The sequence below is a fragment of the Strix aluco genome, chromosome 21, assembly GCF_031877795.1.
Source record: "Strix aluco isolate bStrAlu1 chromosome 21, bStrAlu1.hap1, whole genome shotgun sequence".
NCBI classification, from domain to species: domain Eukaryota; kingdom Metazoa; phylum Chordata; class Aves; order Strigiformes; family Strigidae; genus Strix; species Strix aluco.
The window spans coordinates 4,362,722-4,381,322 of record NC_133951.1 but is presented as its reverse complement, the minus strand read 5'-3'; the positions used below and the strand labels follow the sequence as shown (position 1 = coordinate 4,381,322).

The window sequence follows — 18,601 nt, the reverse complement described above, 5'->3', positions numbered from 1 at the left end:
GATTTCAGATTTTAGAACATAGAAGAACTCCTAAGGTATGATCATTGGCCTCAGGTGTGTTGTCTGACTCTTTCTTGAATCACAGTTTCTCACTGTTTCAGTACTGGAAGAGTCCTTCCTGTCTTCTTGCTAAGTCCCATTTTCCTGGGGAAATTTCTATCAACCCTGCTTGAAGGATTCCTCAAGCACCATCTTCTCCAAGTTTGTCCTCAGAAGATGCACACTCACTAGCTATCTCACTTGAGGAGAGCAGACTTTGGCCTCTTCAAGGATCTGCTTGGTAGTGTACCATGGGATAAAGGCCTGGAGGGAAAAGGGGCCTAAGAGACCTGGTTAATATTCAGGGATCACCTCCCAACCCAGAAGCAATGCATCCCAACAAAGAGGAAGTCAGGCAAAAATGCTGGGAGGTCTGCATGCATGGACAAGGAGCTCCTGGACAAACTTAGTCACAGAAAGGAAAGCGAGGACAGGTAGCTTGGGAGGAATACAGAGGAACTGTCCAAGCAGCCAGAGATCAGGTTCAGAAATCTAAAGCCCTGATAGAATTAAATCTGGCTAGGGATGTCAAGGGCAACAAGAGAAGCTTCTATAGGTATGTCGGTGATAAAAGAAAGACTAGGGAAAATGTAGGCCCTCTCTGGAAGGAAACTGGAGACCTGGTTACCCAGGATATGGAGAAGGCCAAGATACTCAACTTTTTTGCTTCAGTCTTCACCAGCAAGGACTCCAGCCACACCACCCAAGTCACAGAAGGCAAAGGTGGGCACTGGGAGAAAGAATAATCATAAAAACTGTAGGAGAAAATCAGGTTCAAGACCATCTAAGGAACCTGAAGGTGCACAAGTCCATGGGACCTGATGAGATGCATCCCCAGGTCCTGAGGGAACCGGCAGATGAACTAGCTCAGCCACTATCCATCATATTTGAGAAGTCATGGCAGTCTGGCAAAGTTCCCACTGACTGGAAAAGGGGAAATATAACCCCCATTTTTAAAAACAGAAAAGAAGAAGACCTGGGGAGCTACAGGCCAGTCAGTCTCACCTCTGCTCCTGGCAAGGAGTGGAACCTCCTGGAAACTATGCCAGGGCACATGGGAAAGAAGGAGGTGATTGGTGAAGACAACATGGCTTCACTAAGGGCTAATCGTGCCTCACAAATCTGGTGGCCTTCTACGATGGGGTTACAGCATTGGTAGATAAGGGAAGAGTAACTGAGATCATCTACCTGGACTTGTGCAAAGCTTTTGGCACTGTCCCACACAACATCTTTGTGTCTCAATTGGAGAGACATGGATTTGACGGATTGGCCACTTGGTGCCAAGGGATTGGCTCGACAGTCTCATTCAAAGAGTTGAGGTCAACAGCTTGATGTCCAAGTGGAGACCAGTAACTAGTGCTCTTCCTCAGCGGTTGATATTGGGACAAGAGCTGTTTAACATCTTTGTTGGTGACACGGACAGTGGGATTGAGTGCACACTCAGCAAGTTTGCCAACAACACCGAGCTGTGTGGTGCAGTTGACATGCTGGAAGGAAGGGATCCATCCAGAGGGACCTGGACAGGCTGGAGAGGTGAGACGTGCAAACCTCGTGAAGTTCAACAAGGCCAAGTGCAAGGTCCTGCACATGGGTTGGGGCAATCCCAAGCACAAATCCAGGCTGGGCGAGGAGTGGCTGGAGAGCAGCCCCAAGGAGAAGGACTTGGGGGTATTAGTGGATGGAAAACTGACTGTGAGCCAGCAACGTGCACTCGCAGCCCAGAAAACCAACTGTACCCTGGGCTGCACCCAGAGCAGTGTGGGCAGCAGGTCGAGGCGGGGGGATTCTCCCCCTCTGCTCCGCTCTCGTGAGACCCCCCCTGCAGTGCTGGGTCCAGTTCTGGGGGCACCAATATCAGAAGGACACGGACCTGCTCAAGTAGGTCCAGAGGAGGGTCATGAAGATGCTCAGGGGGCTGGAGCCCCTCCCCTGTGAGGACAGGCTGAGAGAGTTGGGGGTGCTCAGCTGGAGAAGAGAAGGCTCTGGGGAGACCTTAGAGTAGCCTGCCAGTACTTAAAGGGGCTACAGGAAAGTTGGGGATGCACTCTTTATCAGGGTGTGTAGGGATAGGATGAAGGGTAATGGTTTTAAACTGAAAGAGGGCAGATTTAAATTAGATATAAGGAAGAAATTCTTTACTGTGAGGATGGTGAGGCTCTGGCACAGGTTGCCCTGAGAAGCTGTGGCTGCCCCCTCCCTGGAAGGGTTCAAGGCCAGGTTGGACGGGGCTTTGGGCAACCTGGACTAGTGGAAGGTGTCCCTGCTCAGGCAGGGGGGTTGGAACCAGGTGATTTTTAAGATCCCTTCCAACGCAAATTGTTCTATGATTCTATGATTTTCAGTGTGCTATGGGTTTCAGTCAGAATCTGAGAGAATTAATCATACTATGTTCTGTTACTGCAGTGATGGCTTTCAGCCATAGCTCTTCTGGGAGGCAACAGATACCTTTTCTGGTATTCTCCCTAGAATACATCATAGTAGCATTAATTTAGACAAATTTTTATCTGTTAACCATGTGTCACAAAATGTTAGTTATAGTAAAAGTTACAGGCTACAATCTAGGTCGAGCTTGACCCTGCCTTGGCTGAGGGACAGGTTAGAGAATGATGGGAGCAAGGGTAGCCTCATGTGAATAAAGTGAGAGAAGTTTGGGGAGAGATGGCCTGACCTGTGTCATTAGAGTTGAAAGAGCTTATTAAAGATAGAATTATCCAACAATCTATGAAAGATAACTTTGAAATGCTGTATGTTTTACAAATCCACATCTAAAATCATGCTTCCATGAAATTCAGTTTGCTACCCACCTATTTATCTCACTGATTCCTTGCATGCTCCTTGTTATGACTGAACCCTGTGAGTCTATTGCATGGTATTGTAGTCAAACCATCTGACCAGCTGAAAGGAAGTGTCTCTACCATGGGATTATGGTCCACTTTCCTAGCCATGACTGAGCAGGACAATTCCCTCACAATTGAATCGTGTGCATTACTGTGATTTGCATAGGAAATTCTGCCCTGACTTGTGTAATCAATTTCCTGGAGATGGCGCTTGAACAACACATGTTGCCTTTTGTAATTTTTATGATAAATATAATGTGCCTTCAATATGTTTTGACAGGAGAGTGAAAGTCTAGCTGATGCTGAAGAGAGATGTGAAGGACTCATCAAAAGTAAAATCCAGCTGGAAGCTAAAATTAAAGAACTCAGTGAAAGAATAGAGGATGAAGAGTAGACAAATGCTGAACTGACAGCAAAGAAGAGGAAACTTGAAGATGAATGCTCTGAGCTGAAGAAAGATATTGATGATCTTGAACTGACTCTGGTCAAAGTGGAAAAGGAGAAGCATGCAACAGAGAATAAGGTGACAGAGAAATCAGGGAATTATTCTTCCCCAGACAGTTTTCAGTTTTGTGGAAAGTTGCGGTCATTCCTAAGTGCTCTGAATAGAAGTGATATATGCCCAAGGCATAGGGGAGAAGTATTGCCATTTTTTGTTAAAATTATAATTTCCTCTTAGGAAAAATATGTTTTCTGTGACACTTCAAAAAGAGTTAAGAGGTTGTTATGGTTCTTGATAGAGAATGATCATATTTGGCTATTTGGAGTCATAAGGAACCAGTATATTTGTGTCTCCTGTGGATAATGGAGGATTATGCATGCTTGTGAGTAGCTCAGCACAGAATGGCTATTCTGGTCCTTTCTCATATGCATTGAGAACTGATTTTGCAGATGTCTAATGTTTTCTTATAATTGTCTTACATTTAAGAAGCCCGGGTCTCAGCTAGGAGACTTGACAATACAATGAGAGTTCTTCTTGACTTCTAAGGTTCAGACTGTCAGTGTAGCAAGGAGGGGCTATATCATGTGGGCATTAACTCATTTAGATCCCAGTAAAAGCACAGTCTCTTCATGTACGTCTCAACTATCAGTGTGAAGAGACAGAACTGAGATATATATGCTAGAATTCAAAAGCCCACCTCTGTGGTGACAGTGTTCTGTCTTGCTGTGCAAACGATACTAGCAGAGATGTAATTACAAACTTGAGGTTCTCTTCACTGCCATCACTGAGAACAATACTGGATCCTGAGTTTGCAATTTCAGTTATGTTGGACATTTCCATACTAATGCTTAGAGGAAATCCAGCTGGTGCTGCATATTAGGATGAGGGAGTATCTTGTCAGATATCAGAGCCATATAGCTAAAGCACTTAGAGTGGACTTTCCTTATCCCTACTGTCAGACTTTCCCATCCAAATGAGACAAATGGGAAGCAAGGATCAGGCAGGTTAATGCACAGTGCCTGATGTCTTTGAGATAAGATTGCTGGTTTGCACTGAAGTACAAGGAGTAAGTTTCCAAGATAATGCTAGCAGAGCTGGGATGTCCAGCAGCCCAGTTAGAAGCTCCTGCCCTAAATTCATGATCACCTGTTCCAAGGGCATAAGGATCTTTGTCATGTTATTGTGTTCCTTTCACTTTTATGGAAAACTTAACATATCTTTGACTATGCTTGGCACTTAATAATATCTTTTTAAAGAACCTCACTTGCTGAGAATTTATAGCTGTTTGCCTAGCACATATATCACATGCAGGAAATACATTTTTTGAGCAAAAGCAACTCAGAGGCCTTTTGAAAATCCCAGTGGGAAAATCTTGCAGAGGCAAGAGAAGATCTAGCACATGTTCCACTACAGAATTCAGCAGGATAGGGTTGGTAGTCCAAAACAACTGAAGCAAGAATTCCTACCATTGCAGGACCAGAGCGGTGTGACTGTCAGGCATAACACTTGTTGCTACCCTCATCATGAACAACATAGACCTTCTGTGGAGAGCATTTGGACTACATCCATACAAGACTTTGCAAGGGTGCACTCACTGTGTTCTCAGCCTGTGATTTTTCAGGGCACCTCCTCATAGTATGGATGCTGGCTGTCTAACAGGTTAGGAATCTTACTGATGAGATGGAAGCTCTGGATGAAAATATTTCTAAACTCACTAAGGAGAAAAAGGCCCTCCAGGAAGCACACCAGCAGACACTGGATGACTTGCAAGCTGAGGAAGACAAAGTCAGCACACTCACCAAAACCAAGACCAAACTGGAGCAGGAAGTAGATGATGTAAGGAAAAGTTTTTGCATTGTGTAGGTGTATGCTCTGACAGATTAGAAGAGACTAGAAATCTGTAGTTGGGAGTATAAGCAACACTTAAAGCAGCCAAGCCAGCTTTCAGCTAATAAATCATTGCCAGTTGACAGGGTACTGTGGAATCCAGTATATCTTTCATCTTTCCCTGTCTATTTAAACTATGTTCACCACTGGGTATTTCAGCATTGTAGACTTTTGTGCCCCATTTTAATTAGCTGGAGTAGGATATCTGTGGCAGTTTCAAGTTTGCTGCAGAGTTATTTGTGGCCTCTTACTGTGCAGTGTGGACATACTCCAGGAAGATATGAACACTGGGAATTTGTCAATACTTAGCAGTCTATAAGCTAGGAACTGCAGCTACTGGAGAAATTTAATTTCTGTATTTTTCAAAAACTTGAATTTCAACTATGCATAGCCAAGCTGTGGACAGTTTAATATCTAAACCAACATATAATGGCAGCTCTGACTGCAGTGAGAGTGTAGCACAGGCATATATACAGGATCTGATTATCTTCTCTATTCATCAATTTCCAACTCTAGTTAGATTTTAAAATCAAGAATAGTTACTTCCAAAGTACGATTTATGTGTTTAAGTAGGTTTTAAGTTTTATGTGTTTAAGTATGTTTTATGTGTTTTAGCTTGAAGGATCTCTGGAACAAGAGAAGAAACTACGAATGGACCTTGAGAGAGCAAAGAGAAAACTGGAGGGTGATCTGAAAATGTCTCAGGATTCCATCATGGATCTGGAAAAAGATAAGCAACAGATGGATGACAGGCTAAAAAAGTATTGCACTGACTTCTTATGCTCTGAATTCTAAAATTCAGATTTTATCTTAACCATATTGAATTTGCATTCCTGTTCTTTAACAGAAAGGATTTTGAAATTAGCCAGTTGCAAAGTAAAAGTGAAGATGAGCTGGCTCAAATTTCTCAGCTGCAAAAGAAAAATAAGGAGCTTCAGGTAAAGTCTAAGAGTTACTGATACTTTTAGTAGCCACGTATGAGTTCCTTAGAATTAATTGATATTTATTGTTAGCCTGTTCTACAAAAATATTTTACTACACACGAATAAAACAATTAACATGGACTCTGGGCTCTGTTCCCATCTCAGGGCACTTTTACAGAAACTCTGGCCTCTAATCATACATAACTGTGTAAGAAATTTCTTAAGTGGAGCTTGTGGCAGGCTTTGAAAATGGATCAGGTACTGAGTTACGACAGTAGTGAAGCCACTGAGAATGACTTTTCTAAGAAAACAATAGAATGTGACATAATCTGTCATGATCAGGGCAGGGATCACCTTCTAAAGGCAGCGCCAGGAAGACAGTTCTCTTCAGCGCTATTATCCTGTGGTTGCTCATCTCAAGGTTCCTTCCAACTTATTTGCTGATGGAGAGAAGACACTGCTTTGTTTTGGCCTGACATTTGGGAAATTTCTAAGAAACTCACATTCCTTTACATGTGCCAGTGACACGTCCCCTATTTCTTCAGAAAAGTACAATACTACATCGTTCATAAGACAGTAAATCCATTCTGAGCGATAACATAAAATTAAATACCAGATTTTACATTCAGTGCTGTTCAAAAACTGAATACTGCACGTCCTAAGACACAATTCAGTGAAATTTCTAGAGGTGCTTCACTCTCTATGCTGATATAAATGGATGTGAATGTTTGCTCTTTATTCCTTAATGATAATTTCAAATCTCTCTATTCAGAAGTCCTCATTTAACCAATTAACTTTCACAGGCTCGAATAGAGGAATTGGAGGAAGAAATTGAGGCCGAACGTGCAAGCTATGCAAAGACTGAAAAGCGGCTAGTTGACCTCTCGAGGGAGCTAGAGGAGATCAGCGAGCGCCTGGAAGAAGCAGGAGGGGCTACAGCAGCTCAGATCGAGATGAACAAGAAGCGTGAGGCAGAATTTCAGAAGATGCGGCGTGACCTCGAAGAGGCCACGCTGCAGCACGAAGCCACGGCTGCCACCCTGCGGAAGAAGCACGCGGACAGCACAGCTGAGCTTGGGGAGCAGATCGACAACCTGCAACGAGTGAAGCAGAAGCTGGAGAAGGAGAAGAGTGAGCTGAAGATGGAGATTGATGACTTGGCCAGTAACATGGAGTCTGTCTCCAAAGCCAAGGTTGTTGTGCAGGAAGAAACATGAATCATCATATCATCACTACCACTGTTCTTCTGAACAATGCTGAAGGATATGCTTTCTATCTCTTAACAGAGCAACCTGGAAAAGATGTGCCGAGCTCTCGAAGACCAGTTCAGTGAAGTCAGAACCAAAAACGATGAACATATTTGACTAATTAATGATCTGAACACACATAAAACACGTCTACAAGCTGAGAATGGTGTGTCCTTAGATGAAATGCAATAGCGCTGTGCCAAGTACTTAAATATGCTTTCTGAATGCCTGTGTATTTTGTAATATATTCATCACTGGGTGATGTGAACAAAACTCAGACTGTAGAATTTCCTCCTGGTGGCAGTCATAGAAACTCCACCCAAGGAAACATAAAACCAATCCAAAAGAGGCACTGTCAATCAAAATGAAGGTATGAGTTTGTGGTCAGTTCATACACTTTCCTTTGATGCCACCAGAACATTTCTCTTTGACAGGTTTTTCCTACTGGTGGGAATGAAATTGCTACTCTCCCTTCATTTTACCACTTTCCATTTGTATGTTTTATGTCTCGTATCCCTGTCTAAAAAAATAAACATTTTCTTGTTAGGTGAACTTACTGGGCAACTGGAGGAGAAGGAGTCCTTGATTTCTCAGTTGGCTCGAGGCAAACATGCTTTCACTCAGCAGACTGAAGAGCTGAAGAGGCAACTAGAGGAAGAAAATAAAGTGACTTGTATTAATTTGGACCAACAAATTGTAAAATAAATCAATGGGTTAAAACAATAAATGAGATTTCTGAGAGAAAGGTGGAGACATCAGAACAGTGAAACTTTTGAACTTTGCCTTGGAGAGGCACAGAGAAGAGACATTAGAAATTAAATAAGGAAGACAGTTTAAGTCCTTCTCATCATGCTTTCTGAAGTTCAAAAACATGAGAGAAGTGAATGAAAACAGCTTTCTGTGCATACCTTACTGCTACAGGAAATCCCTGGGGCAAAGAAAACAGCAGCAGCCAAAAAAAAGGACAGAGAGCAGGAGTGCAGGGGTACCCAGGGTTAGATATGACAAAACAGTTTAAAGACTCTTCCACCTTCAGATAAACACCAAACGCTACCTGAAAAGCTTACAGGGAAACTTCTTGACAGATAATTCCCACCTTGTCTGTTGCTGGATTTCTTGTGTCTGTGCCTGAAGCACTTGGTGCAGATGTGTTTGAGAGGCAGTATGTCAGATAGACAGGACAAGTGCCTGATCTTGTTTAACAACATCAAGTCTGAAACACAGAGTACCTAATGTTATCCACTTTGCTCCTTCTCTTACTCTAGCAACTGTTGCACATGGGCAGTTGGAGGTTTTATCAAAATACAGTAAAAAAATACAATCAGAAATTATTAATATTTTGACAATTTTATAATTTTAACTACCCAGGCCAAGAGTGCCCTGGCCCACGCCTTGCAGTCAGCTCGGCACGACTGTGACTTGCTCCGGGAACAATATGAGGAGGAGCAGGAAGCCAAGGGGGAGCTGCAGCGTGCCCTGTCCAAGGCCAACAGCGAAGTGGCCCAGTGGAGAACCAAATACAAGACGGATGCTATTCAGCGCACGGAGGAGCTGGAGGAGGCCAAGTACGTGGAGGGATGGTCTGGAGCAAGTAGAAGGATATTTAAGTATAAATGTAAGAAGGAACTGGAGGAAATCAGAATATGCTCCTAGTGGGAATATGCAGAGCAATGTGCTTTGTAATGTGTTAGGAGTGAAAAGGGGGGTGAGTAGAGGTCTAAAGGAGGAAAAGGAGTAGAGGCTTGGGAGTGTCTACAGAAAGGAGAATTCCAGTGCATTAACTATGGAGTTAATCATAGTAGTTGAAAAATCATGTTCTTGACACTGGCAATATTGAAAGTGTGTTTCTGGTTCCTCTCCGCATTGGTACAGTCTACCCCTTGGGTAAGTATTCTCCCGGCCTATGCACCACTCCAGCATGCTGTGTCATCCCAGGCTCCTACTGATGCTCTCTGTTCATAACATCACAGCTTTCTATGTTGCTTTCTCTGTCCATCTCTCCCATTACAAACTCCCTTCCTGTCCATTTTCTGAGAATGTCAGAATTTTCCTTCTCTTAGCACTGATTGTCTCATCTTACAGAAGGAAGCTTGCTCAGCACCTGCACGAGTCGGAGGAGCAGACTGAGGCTGTCAACTCAAAGTGTGCTTCACTGGAGAAGACAAAGCAGAGGCTGCAGGGGCAAGTGGATGACCTCATGATTGACGTGGAAAGGTCAAACGCAGCCTGTGCAGCATTTGATAAAAAGCAGAAGAATTTTGACAAGGTTCATTCAAAGAGCCTGCCAGATCTGAACACCATTAGACATTTGATAGGCCAGGCCAAATTCTGAAATTATGAAAGTTCTGCACTCACAGTAGGATAAATTAAATTTTATCCAAAGCAAATCCATGGTAAGGAGCACATAACAGGACATATAGTAATGATAATGTCACAGTGGGCGTAACCCCAGATGACCACAGCAAATAACGAAGTAGCTTTCTGATAGTTTGAAAAAGCATGAAGTCTTTGCAAGGGAGACTGAAAGGATCCATATCTAGTCTTTGATCAAGCAGACTGAGCAAGTATTCACATGCAAGCGAACAAGCTCTGACTTTCGCCTGGTGCTAGTCTGCCAGCCTTGTATTTGGGTTAGTCAGAGCCTCAGCTTCCACTGCCTTTAATAACACCTAAAAGAATCAACACCATTTGACCAAATCGTGTTGCATAGCCCTGTGCCTTGGCCCAGCCTTGTGTGACTGAATTAGGTGAATGTACTAAAAAAGATGCCCTGCAGGTCAGTGGTATCAAACTCAGAAGACGATTGGTAGAACGTGATGTTTCTTGGTGGGCTGAATGCAAGACCACTGGCTCCTGCAATAATAAAAAGGCTCACACAGTCTCATTTGGACTAACCACATTGTGTCCAGGCTGGTGTCAAACCAAACTCTTGCCTGAGAGTTTGGGGCTTCCACCAGAACAGAGTAGGTATCACATTGAATTGATTGTCACAGGCAGAGAACAGCCCAAAGCAAAAGATTTTAAGACAGGACATGCCTCTTGGGTTCTCGTCCTGTAAACATGCAGAGACAGGAGTGTTGCAGAATGGGTCATTCTTATGCTCCTGTCATTTCAGGTCCTGGCTGAATGGAAACAGAAGTACCAGGAGAGTCAGGCTGAGCTGGAAGCTGCCCAGAAGGAGTCTCGCTCTCTTAGCACCAAGATCTTCCGGATGAAGAATGCCTATGAAGAAATGCTTGACCAGGCTGAGACTGTCAGACTGGAGAACAAGAACCTCCGTCGTAAGTTCAGATCTCTATCAGCAGGGATCCACCATGAGTCCTTAAATACTTCCATGTTCCTGGGCTACCGGAGCTCTGCTTCTTCCCAGGGTTTTGTTCTCTATGGTTTTCCCACAAAGCTCAGATTAGGCAACTTTCTTTCCTGTTCAGCTGATCACAAAGTCACCTGTAAGCATATGCCTACAGCTCATTACAGAATGCTACTTCTTCATGGTATTCCCACCTTCTACTCCTTCACACCATCATAATCCCATTCATGGATAGGGACCCAATTAACTGAATGGACAGAAATGATGATGAAACCAGATACTATTTTTTTTCAGATTACTTCAGTCATTGCCATTAGAAAAAATCTGGAGTGCTGTTGTCTATCTACTGACTATTGAAAGACCATGCAGCTGTGGTACAACAGATTGGCATTTAATAAGCAAACTAACTGTATAAAGGAATCACAACTCAGTTCGATTTTTGTGAGCAGAATGATTGCTGGGGAGTATCTGAGGATAAAGAGAGCAATCAAACAGGACTCTCTCTGGAGACGTAATTTTACTATCCAGAGGAAGTTGACATTATTCTCTGAGCTCACTTCATTTGCTCCCTCTCATTTTCAAACTGCACTCTGAACTGGAAATAGCAGGTAGTCAGAAATAAGGATTGCACATGAGACATGGCCTACTATTTCTCCTCACTGCTGCATCACATTACATCGTTATGTCTTTCGTCACTCCCATTGCTAAACAGCAATTGCAGGTGCCATTGACAACATTATCTAAGATGAGTTGTGTGTTCTCTGTGTTGCAGAGGAAATTTCTGATCTGACTGAACAGATTGCTGAATCTGGAAAAGTTAATCATGGACTGGAGAAAGCAAAGAAGCAAATTGAGCAAGAAAAGTATGACCTGCAAGCATCGTTAGAAGAAGCAGAGGCAAGTGTCCTCAATGAGGGGGCTTGTTTTTAGAGAGATCATGAATGGAGAAAATTTGAGATTATATATTTCTGTTTATCCTGATACTGTCACAAAGATGCACTATAAGAGCACAAACAGACCAAATAGCCTAGGGACTGCTCCTCTCCCATACCAGTGTGGCATTCCTTGTTGTGCTATCATGTACAAAAACACTCAGTCCCAGACTAAAATTGAGCTCATTTTGCACCACTTGTTTGAATTTGCTCCCGTGAAAGGCTGAAGAAAGGTAATTTGTATTTCAAAACTCTGACAATTTTTGTTTTCTAGTCAAATTAATCAAGGATGTTTTCAGAGCAAGTCTAATCCATACTTAAAAGCCTTCTTGATGTCACCACCTGTTCAAAGAAAGCTGAATGCTGAAGAGAATTAAGATAATATTTCTTCAGTTCCTCCACTTTCAGTGAGTGGGAGTTAGTAAGACATTCAAAGAGGAGTCAGTTCACAGGACATGGGTTCTGATGAAGACGGAGAGGTTGCTGGGAATCAGCTGAATCTTGGAGGTGCCACTGGTACACTGACATGCTTTGCTGTCACAAGTTGCATACCAGGTCCCACAATTCCATGATTTCTCTGTCTTACTTTCTTTGGCTATCCCTCAGCTCTTCATAACTTTAAATCTTACTTACTCTTATCCCAATCCATGTCAGATTGCAGCTCCTTCAGTTCCCTCTTGTCTGGGTTCTTGTCTTTTTTTCCCTATCTGCCCTGATCATCACTTGGAAAAGCATTTATTACTTCTGTATAACCATATCTGATTCTCCACAAAATGTCTTTGAGAGCATTTCACAGAGCTGCCTATGGTATACCTAGGGCATAGCTCAAACACAGAGACACAGAAATAACTTAGTTTGGAAAGGCTCTCTGGAGGTCTTTAGTCCAACTGCCTGCTCAAAGCAGGCCTAACTTCAGCATTATGTTAGGTTGCTCAAAGCTTTGTCTAATTAGTCTTTATAATTTCCAGGGATGTAGATTTCATAGTATTGCTGGACAACCTTTTCCAGTGTGGCATCATTCTCATGGGAAAACATTTTTATTCTTATACTCAGTCAGGATTCCCCTCGTATCAACTTTTGACTGTTGCCTTTTGTCTTTTTGCTGTCCACCTCCAAGAAGAGTCTCACCTTATTTTCTCTGTAACTCCCATTAGGTAGAAAAAGTAGTAAAAAACAACTGACACATCTCTAATCTGTAGATTTCACTAGACGGGTGGGCAGTAGGAGCAAGAGTTATAGTGGCCATGCAAATCCATCTGCTCTGATTTATGCATCTAAATGTCAACAGTCTAATCCTGAATTAGTCACCATAGGCTTATTCTAGAATCAGAAAGGAGAAATAGGCATCTCTGGATGGTCTGTTCTTAAAAAGCACACCAAGGCTACATCAACCGTTTCATTCTCCGGATGTGCTTGTTTCTGTCCACTGATTGTAAAGGTCCAGCCTCAGGCTTTTAACTCCTAGACATCTGAGCTAGTTGATATGAGTATCAGAGGAAAAAGGCTGTATGGAAGGGCAACATGCCCACACAGTCACTGGGGTGAGACTAAATGCAGAGCCCCTAAGCAGAACTCAGCACGGAGATGCAAAAGAAGGCAAGCTGCTTCTGAGCATGAGGCTTGGCTGTCCTATTTTATGTTTTCACATGTTTTGTTATCTCTACAGTGTCCACACAGCCCTCAGTGCCCAGACCTTGTGGTATTGGAGGTGTTTTCCTCAGGAGCCTTATTCCTAAATTACTGATTAATATCCAGCTGAGGTATAATAATTCTTGTGTGTGGGAACAGAAGTCAGCTTTTTCAGTGCTAGGCCTTTTCTAAAGGTCCACAGTAAGGCAAATGTATCTGCCTTACTGGCCATAAAGGGTCAAAATTCTGCACGGGCATTTCCCAGTAATGGACACTACAGAGACAAATGATATTATTTCAACCCTGACAGGGCTCTTTAGAACATGAAGAGGGAAAAATCTTACGTGTTCAGCTGGAGCTGAACCAAGTAAAGTCAGATGTTGATAGAACGAGTGCAGAGAAAGATGAGGAAATTCAACAGCTGACGAGGAATCACCAGAGGGTATTAGAGTCTATGCAGACCATGCTGGATGCTGAGATCAGAAGCAGAAATGATGCTTTGAGGCTGAAAAAGAAGATGGAGGGAGATCTAAATGACGTGGAAATACAGCTGAGCCATGCCAACTCTCAGGTAGCAGAGACACAGAATCACCTCAAAGCCGTGCAAGGGCAACTCAAGGTAGGGACCACAAAGGCTACTGTCCTACAGGCCTTTGTCACTCCCTCTGCTTGCCTCTGAATCTCATGGTGCTTTCACCTTCAAAGGATTCCCAGCTCCATTTGGATGATGCTTTGAGAGAGAATGATGAGCTGAAGGAGCAGCTTGCTATGGCAGAGCGTAGGAACAATCTGATGACAACAGAAATGGAGGAGAGGCGAGCTGCTATGGAGCAGACAGAGCGAGCCCGGAAAGTTTCTGAGCAGGAGCTGACGGATGCCAGGGAGCGAGTGCAGCTTCTCCACTCGTAGGTATTTGGTATCTCCTTTACAATAGGTATGTGGGAGTGGATGAAATGGGGTGGGAATGACCTGTCTTTGGACTGTCCCAACAGAACACAAACCTCCTCAACACCAAGAAAAGACTTGAAGTGGACATCACTCATTTACAGAATGAAGTCGAAGACAGCATTCAGGAAGCCAGAAATGCAGAGGAGAAAGCAAAGAAAGTGATCACAGATGTGAGTCCTCTTGCTTGCCTTTCTTCTGTGCTATACTACTGCAGTCACTTTTACACTTTAGAACAGCAGCAATCAGGTGGAGGAGAACCAATTCTTCAACACAGGAACAGCACATATTGGTGACACACCATCCCTCCCACATGGGTCTCACACAACCTCTGCCCTACTGCTTGTCACAGAAGACCCCTTCAGTCTAGGTCCCCTCTCATGTTCTGCTAGCAGTCTGTACTGAAGAGGCATCCTCTCTCCTCTACCCCATACCCACATTCATTTTTGCTTCCAGGATAGATGTAATAGACAGGATAGAACAGATGGTGGCAAAATTGTAATAGGAAAGGAGTAGTCTGAACCAAGTCCTGCTTAGACACAGCACAGAGAAGCAGAAATTAAGACTAAAATCATACATGCTTCTATATAAATGCTAGACATGTAAGAAATAAAAAGAGAGAACAGAAATGTGTCATTTAAACAAGGCTACAGTTCCACAGCATCAGAAGAAACAAATCTTAGGACTATTTAGGAAAGGTATATGAAAATGAAACAGAAAATGGTTACACTATTGCATCAAGTCATGGCACACCTGGGCCTGAAGTGCTGTGTCTAGTTCTGGTTGTGTGCCAGTGGCAGGGCTGCAGGCTCCCCTCTGCCCTCTCTGCCCTGTCACATTGGGGACAGCTGATCATCCCAGGTTCTGAAGATCTCAGCAGGGACAAGCTTTTCACCATAGTTTGAAACACTCAGGGTCATTTCATTGGCAAAACCAGCTTAGGAATCTGACTCTTCAGCAAATTTAGGCACCAAATGGCCAGATATTCAAAATCATTCGGGAGCCCAGAGATGCAGAGTGCTAGCTGGTGATACTTCAAGATGCCCCTAATTTCCACTGACTCTTAAAAAAATGAAACTTTGGTACTGAGTCATTTGCATGCCCTAATTATTTTTTTCTTGTCATCAACCTTGCCGGTTCCCCAAGGCAGAGCAGTTTTAGAAATACAGACACTGAGAAACAGTGATCCTCTTTACATGACAGACTCTTAGCACAGCCATGGGCACTGACTGAGAATGTGGAGAGCCATACAGCAACACGAAGCTGGGCATTGCTCCCAGGGAGAGCACAGAACTGCCAGGGATGGGGAGGCATATTTGTAACACACCTGTGCACTACAACCAGGCAGCCATGATGGCAGAAGAGCTGAAGGAGCAGGACACCAGTGCCCACCTGGAAAGGATGAAGGGGAATCTGGAACAGACAGTGAAGGACCTGCAGCACCGTCTGGATGAGGCCGAGCAGCTGGCACTTAAGGGTGGAAAGAAGCAACTCCAGAAACTAGAGGCAAGGGTATGGTGAAGACTAGGGTAGGCTAAGGTCATGTTCCTGAGTGGGCCCTTGTTTGCTGGAACCTCTTGGGAAGGTTACAACAGGGACAACCCCAGGTATCTCCAGCAGGTTTGATGAGAGTTACACTAAGCAGTCAAATGTTGCACTGTGGGTGAGGAACTTGAGAATGACCTCATAAAAGCTGAGTGGGCAAAAATGGTGACAGATGAACGTCAGGGTAGAAACATAGGGAAACTTATCTAGGGAAAAATAATTTAAAACATACTTACCTGGGGATGAACTTGGAACTGGCAATTACAGCTGAGCACAGAGATCTCTGTCTCATTCAAGACAGACCTCAGAAACTGTTTGTTCAATGCACAGTAGAAGCAAAAACTGAAAAGAGAAAAAATTTTGGGTTTCATTAGGAAAGGCACTGAGAACAAGACAGACCATCACTTGTCACTATATTAAATGTACCAAGTGCAGTTCTGGTCACTGCAGCTGAAGACGGACCTGACAGAGAAGCACAGAGGGAATGGCAGCTGACTGGGTGGGGCCCTGTGAGGAGAGACAAACAGACTTTTCTGTTTGGAGAGGAGATGGCTGAGGAGGATGCTGTCAGAGTTTACAGAATCATGACAGCAGTGACCAAGATGTATTCTGCATGGTTATTCATCAAAATGCACAATATGAGAAGTAAGGACACATGGTGCAGATCGGGACATCTTCACCTGGAGATCAGTTTAAGAGAAATAAAAGGAAGTTCTTTACAGAGTGGGCAGTGAAATTCTGGAACCTGCTGCCATGGGAGGCTGTAGAGGCAGCTGGTAGAAGGTTCAAAAAGGGATTAGAAATCAGCAGGTTTACAGACATACTTAAGGGAACAGGCATAGATATGCCACCTTATACCTCTAATCTAATGACTGTGGAACCTGGACAAGTGTGAGGGGAGTAGACAGTGGCCAGGTTTCCATGCTGTCCCTAAATAGTATATGCTGCTGCCACTCCTAGAGACAAGCTAGATGGACCATTTGCCTGACTCACTCACTGTGCTCTTCAACTGTTCCTGTTCCAAAATACAGCACAACTGACTGGGAATTAGATGCTCGTGGCTTTGAAAGGAAATATCCACACAAAAATAAAAGCTTTGGTGCCCAGGTTTGACTTAAATACACTGCAGGAGAGATATGGAGCTATGGGAGGTTGTTAAGGACTATTCATGATGATGAGCTGGACTTGAAGATTACAAATTAAACAGATTTTCCCCATTTACCTGGTGAACATTGACAGAACCCTCCCTTCCCTGTTTCAATTTCTTCTTCTTTGACAGATTTAAGTCTAATTTTGATTATAAATGCCCCAGGTATGCACAGCTAAGTTCTTTCTATAAAAAACTATGAATTCACACACTATGTCACTGTTAATAGACTCTGGTGAGCAGTTTTTAGCTAGTCTAGCTCCAAGAAGCAGCTGAAGGAAGCTGCCCTCACTGCCACTTTCTCCCTGCAGCCTTAGTCCACAGAGCCCTGGTTCCTCGTATCCTACAGCAGGATCAGCAGCCATTCTTGGCAGTTTGCTGTCTTCACCATGATACTGTGTTTCAGATTAATGAGTTAGAAAACAAGCTTGATGTCGAGCAGAAACAAGGAATAGAGTCACTGCAAGGTGCTCGCAAGTATGAACAAAGGCTGACGGAGCTCACTTACCAGGTATTTCAAATCCTCTGCCCTCTTACGTGCATCACCTCACTCCATCTTTTGAGGCTGACTTGATTTTCACTTCCCACAGTCTGAAGAGGATAAGAAAAATATTGTCTGGTTTCAGGACCTGGTGGACAAGCTACAGTTAAAAGTGAAAGCATACAAGAAACAGGCTGAGGAAGCTGTGAGTGCGGGACTCTTCTTAAATCTTTGTGGGCCCTGGGTGGAGATTTCCAAAAGGTCTGGGTTCCCAACTTCACTGAAATAATTGAATACCCAGTTTGATAGGGCAGCTATGACCACTGCCTTTGAGTATTTCTAACCTCATAGACTTTTGGCTCACAACAGAGCGGGCACAGCTGTAATTACCCCGGAGTTATTGCACTTCTGAAGCCACACTAGCCCATTTTCCCACCTGGAACTGAGCAGGACTAATTGTTCTGTCCCCAGCTTAGTGCTCGTGTTGTTGACAGTAGAAATGCAGAGTGTTGGCAAGGCAGGGATGTAGCTGTCAGGCTAACAAGTAGGTGATGTTACTGTGGTGCAGCCACAGGGTGTCTGGTTAATGCTAACAGGGCATGTCAGTTTGTGTCCACGTCACTGATGGCACTGCGCGACTTTCAGGAAGAACAGGCAAACACTAATCTCTCATGATGCCGCAAGACCCAACATGAGCTGGAAGAGGCTGAAGAACGAGCTGATATTGCTGAATGTCAGGTTAACAAGTTGAGAGCCAAAAGTCGTGACATTGGAGGACAGGTGAGTTGGAGGGCTGTGGTTCCTATGCAGCAAGTGTCACAAAGACCTCTGCCCAAACACCTGGCAGCCGCTGCTGTACTCTTCCCACTCTTGCACTGGAGTATTCTCATAAAGGAAGGCCAGAAATTGGCACTTATTCAAAATCAGTGGGTTTTGAAAGTCCTTTTGGCGCCTCCCAAGAGACAGACCAGATTATGATCAACTCTTAAGAATCCAGGTCTTCCAGGGAGATACTGGTTCTTCGCCTGTACTATGGCAGAACATTTGCAATAGCCACAGACCTGAAGCAAACCCACAAATAATTAATTGCTCTAATAAGCCCTGTATTATCTTCCTTTTTTTATATTCAGAAATCAGAGGAATGAGGTCCCTGACTGGAGCTGCAACAGATTCCTTTACAAAACAGACTTCTGTGCATCCAACAGATATTCATTACTTGCTTCAAGTAACTAGGTGT

The 18,601-nt window shown here is 43.7% G+C and overlaps 1 pseudogene; it reads left to right on the top strand.

Annotated features, from left to right (window-relative positions):
- Positions 1–18,353, top strand: part of LOC141932960 (myosin heavy chain, skeletal muscle, adult-like) — a 37,000-nt pseudogene extending 18,647 nt beyond the window's left edge.
- The last annotated feature ends 248 nt before the right edge of the window (positions 18,354–18,601 follow it).